This window comes from Arachis ipaensis, chromosome B03, assembly GCF_000816755.2.
Source record: "Arachis ipaensis cultivar K30076 chromosome B03, Araip1.1, whole genome shotgun sequence".
NCBI classification, from domain to species: domain Eukaryota; kingdom Viridiplantae; phylum Streptophyta; class Magnoliopsida; order Fabales; family Fabaceae; genus Arachis; species Arachis ipaensis.
The window spans coordinates 16,504,951-16,510,418 of NC_029787.2; positions in this window are offsets into that span (position 1 = coordinate 16,504,951).

The following is a 5,468-nucleotide window of genomic DNA, read 5'->3' on the forward strand; positions in this document are numbered from 1 at the left end:
AGATACATCTTTTTATAGTTAATAGGTAAAATGATCCTTAATTGTTCATATCTATGAAGTTCATCCAAGAAAAATTAAAAACATTTTTGTCTATTATTTATAATTAAAAAGTGTGTCCCTAGCTAAAATAAACTATTTATTTTGGGTTAAGTACGATTTTAGTCTTTAAGGTAGGAGCTGAAATTTTTTTTGTCCCAAATCTTTTTTTGCTTATAAAATTATCCCTAAAATTTAACTTAGTTTTAAAATCGTCATTTTTATCAAATTTATAAGTTTTATTCTAAAAATACCGCTAACTAAAATAAATAAATAAAACGGGTTAAGGGGAAGGGTATCACGCTGGGGGAGGGGGGTTCGTTCAGGGAAGAAGAGGGGGAAGGGAAGGTGGGGAAGGGAAGGGGAATGGCCACCGCCGCTGCTTCTTGCCATCGCCGCTCTTGCACTTCGTCGTTCGGTCCTCGCCGCTGGATCTCACTGCGAGGGTGGACGTCGCGCGCTACTCACCGTTTTTGCTTCTCCTCCTCGGCCTCGCCGTCGTCCTTGTCTTGCCGCACCTCAACCTTGCCTCGCCGCGACGCGTTTTGCCCGCGCCCTCGTGTTCCTCGTCGTCGTCGAAGAGGTGGTGGTGGTTGTATTCATCGCGTCCTTCAGCAGTGTCTCTTCCTCTGGGTGGTGGTCATGTGCGAAATCTGCAACAAGGGTTTCCAGAAAGATTCTTGGTAATTATATTTATGGATTTTTGGTTCTTATAATTGAATATGAATTTGGAGATTTCTGATTATTGTAATTGCATCTGAGTTTTGTTAATGAAAGAGGAAGAATTTTAGTTCTAAGTTCTGTTAATGGTTCTGAGTTTTGGTGATGGTGATGATGATTTTCTTGTTTTTCTGAGTTCTGAGTTTTGGGTTCTTGTTTTTCTAAGTTCTGAGTTATGATTTCTGAGTTTTGATGATGATGACGATATGATGATTATTTTCTGAGTTCTGGACGGGGTGATGCAGATGGTGATGGAGTGGTAGTGGGTAGGGGTGGTGGTGGTGGGTTCTGAGTTTTGATGATGACGAGGATGATGATGATTTTCTTATGTTTCTTCTTATGATTTCATTATCCATTGTTGTTGTTGTTCTTTTATTGTTGTTGTTGTTCTACTTCTTGTTGCTTTTGTTGTTGTCTTCAGATTCCATTATTCATTGTTATTGTTGTTCTTCTGCTTCTAGTTGTTGTTTTATTGGTGTTGCTTCTGCTTCTACTTCTGGTTGATTTTGGAAAAGAAAATGGAAGGGTATTTTCATCTGAAGGATTATTTTAAAATTAAATTAAACCTTAGGGACGATTTTGTAAGAAAAAAAAAGTTGGGGATGAAAAAAATTTTCAAGCCCTACCTTAGGGATAACCCGTTTATTTTAGTAAGGATGTTAAACAGATTGGCCGGCTCAAACTACATAGGCCGATGGGCTGGATCAAGGTTGCGAAAACCGGACTAGTCATTAAACCGGTCGAGTGACTGGTTCAATGGTTCAATCGGAGTCAAACCGTAGTTGAATCAATTTAATTAAATATAGAGTAAAATTATAAAAAAAAATTAATATACAATTTTAAATATTTAAATTCAATAATTTTTAAACTAATAAAATTCAAAATTTGATTTCACATAATAAATTATCCATAATTTATCACTAAAAGTTCATAAACAACTTCAAATATCAAAGTTTATAACTAAAGAAAATCAAAACGCACATAAATGACAAATACAAAATGTTCTACCACCAAAAGAAACAACATTAAATAAACAAGTTTTCAACTAAACAAATACACCACTCATTAGAAATCATAATCATCATTAAGTGTTCCAATATCATACTTCTCAGTGAAATATTCCCAAGCCAGGTCAGATTTTCCTCCAGAAGAACTTGTTTGAGATTCTTAGACAGCATTATCTTGTGGTTGTTGATCACTTTGTGCTTGTTCCATCAAAATTACATACAATATACAAATTACAATTTAATAAAATACATACAGCAGCCATTACAACAATTAGTCAGTTACAGCAAAATTCAGGAATTAAAATTGAATTTACATGCAGCTGGCCAGCCATTACAAATTACTGAAATTAGTGAATTACATACAGCAAAATTCAGAGAATTACATAAAACATACAGTAGCCATTTCAACAATTCCAGCAAACTTCAAAATCTAAAATTCTAGCAAAATTCAAATTCCAGCAACCATTACATATAATTAACCAAATAATCCAAAATTGAATTACATACAGCAGCTATTACATACAGAAGCAGAACTCTGCATGAATCTATATAATTAACCAAATAAAGAACTCTACATCAATTCATATAATTCATTAACAAAATAAAAAAAATTGGTTGAAAAACCAGTACAACTAACCACGACAGAGAGCAGAGAAGGTGTCTAGGTCACTACAACAGAACAGAGACGTTGACAGAGCACCTTCCGCCGACCAGACGAGTAGACGACGCCGACCGAATGACCAGACCAGCTTTGGAGTTCAGATGACGACGCCGCTGCAGCAGCTTCAATCCGCGACAGTGACTTCCTTCTGCCTGTTGGAGGTCCTTCTGCCCGGTGACAGCGTCAATTGTGGTAGACTGGGAGGGATGGTGGCCTTTGTTGTTGGATGAAGATTGGAACTTGGAAGTGAAATTAGGGTGGAATGTGTGGTGGCTAGTGAGTGAGGGGACTGAGGTCTCCAGTTTGCACAAGGGGTTGGGTTACCGGGTCAAGTGGTCAGCGAATGCGGGTTTTTTTTTTTTGTTCGTATCTCAAAACGTCGCTGTTTAGGACCCAGGGTAAAAAACTGGTCGGATCGATTTTTTGCAGGTCCGTTATGGGGGTCATCCGGACTGGTCAGGTGACTGGTTCCCAGATAACTCGGTTGAACTGGTCGGTCCAGTCCGGTTTTTAGAACCTTGGGCTGAATAGAAGGGTTTGTTGGGTTAAATGGGTTGCTCTTTTATTATTTTTTTCAGTTTTATTTGAGAAATAATTGAAAAAAAATTTTTGATGCACAGTCAGTATAAAGTAGTTTTATACGTGCATTTAATTACGCAAGGTCACATAGTAAAAATAACTACCTTTTACATTAACTGCATAAATGATCATCTAAAAGAACGGATGTAATTGCACGACTGTGTAAAATATTTTACACTACCAATACATTAAAATTAAACTATTAAAAAAGAAAAACCTACTTTTGGACAAAACTTCTCAAACATTAGGTGAATGATTTTTGTTTTTACATTTGTCATGTTTTGTATATTTGGTGCTTTAGAGCATCTCCAATGACACAAATTTTGGAGACATTATTACTATGCTATCAGAAAAAAAAATTATACATTGGGGTGAAATTTAAAGAGAGATTTGGCTCTTATTTTGAGAGAGAGAGAGTCCCTCAAAGGCATTGATTGAATGCAAAATAAAAAATAAGAGGAAAGAAAATGAGAGAAAAAAATGGAAAAAAAAGTGTATTTTTTTTTTATTGTTTGGATAAAGAGAAAATGAATGAAAATAAAATATGTGAATTTTTTTTTGTTTGGATGAAAGAAAAAGTAAGAAGAGAAAAAATTATACCAGAATAAAATTACATTAATACTCTTATCTATATTATATATAAATTATAATTAATTAATGTAATTATAAAGGATAAATTTATAATTTTATCTTTATTTGCACATTTTTCATTAATTTTCTTCTTTTTTTTTTTAAATTTTTGAGAAAAAGACCCAAATAAACCAAAGCCATACCAAAATGTAACTCGATACAGCTATATTCGATTTCGAATCAGCCTAATTTGAATTAGTAAGTATACATGTAAAAAATCGAAAGGGATTGTTTAGACGTAACGTATTTGGCTTTGGGTGATTCACGTAATTTTGGAATGGCTTTGGTTTATTTGGGTGTTTTGTCCTAATTTTTGCGTGAAAAAACAGTATTTATCACTAATAGAAAAACAATTTTTAAACTAAAAAACAAGCCAAGAGTTACGAAATTCAAACCTGAATACTGTTCCACTAGGCCAACCTGATATCTTCCAACTTGTTCATCACCTCTTCTTCTAGCAACTGTTGTCAACATGAACATTTCAATTATTAATAAAACAAAAATTGCATTTTAAGAAAGAAATTCCCGAGATTTAAAATAAATAGATCAGACATGTGAAAAATAATAAAATAAATTATGTAACTTATAAACCTTGTTATTTGGAGTAACACTGGTCGTTGATGGGTCATTAGGAACATCACTAAACTCTTTTGATGAAATTCTTTTAGAAAATAGTTGTTGAAACATATCATCAGGTAGAAAAACTGTAACAATTAATAAAAAATAAAAATATATATTATGTATATAGGGTAAAGTACCAAATAAGTCCCTTATGTTTGGGCGTAATCTTATTTTAGTTCTTAAGGTTTAAAGTGTCCTATTTGAATCCAAAAAAGTTTCATTTAGTTTCAATTTAGTCCCATCGTGAGGTCAAAGTTAAATAATTAACGAAATGTCTTACATAACAGCAGTACAAGAAGAAGATCGATAATCTAGAGAACAAGTACAAGTTCAAAAGGCACAAAATCAACCACGGATATATCAATAGATTTATTTATCATTCTCCTTAGTTCTATAGAAAATATTTCATTTAAATTGTAAGAAGAATGATAAATAAATGTATTGATACATCCACAGTTGATTTTGTGCCTTTGGAGCTTGTACTTGTTTTTCAAATTATCGATCTTGTTCTTATACTACTATCATGTAGAACATTTCATTAGTTATTTAACTTTGACTTCACGATAAGACTATATTAAAGCTAAATAATTTTTTTGAATTAAAATAAGACACTTTAAATATTAAAAAAATTATAGCGTACAGATGTTAATCTATACAGAGTTAGAGAGATTCCCTTTTATTAAAGGTTGTTGTGACAAGTGGCAAGATGATCCATGAAGGGGAGCAGCTCGGCAAAGGTGTCAGAGTCCCTGTCGAGGCTGCATGATGTTGGAGCCACGCCAATTAGTCAGAGTGAGTGAGGGATGCCCGTAATGGGCTTTGGAAGTGGGCCCCGTAACCGCTATTCTGTATGGATTGGAGCAAAGACTATGGACCAAGCGTGTATGGGATATGGACTGTTATTGGGTTTAGGATATAAGAGTTGTATAGAATTGTTGGAAAAGAAAAAAAAAAAACTCTTTTAAGGGAAAGATGAGCCTACCGAAAACAATAAAATTGCAAAGCAAGTCTATTGAAGTAGGAGAAAATAAAGATAAAACAGCATGTTGAGAATAATTGGTTTTCTTCACTTTTTTAGAATATGGTTAATTGAAAAGACAAGTTGAAATTGTAAAAACTTTTTTTTCTCTTATATAAGATTTAAATGAAAATAAAGAAGGATGAATTAAAAAATTAATACAGAAAATAGAAAATATAAAAATGATACATGAAAC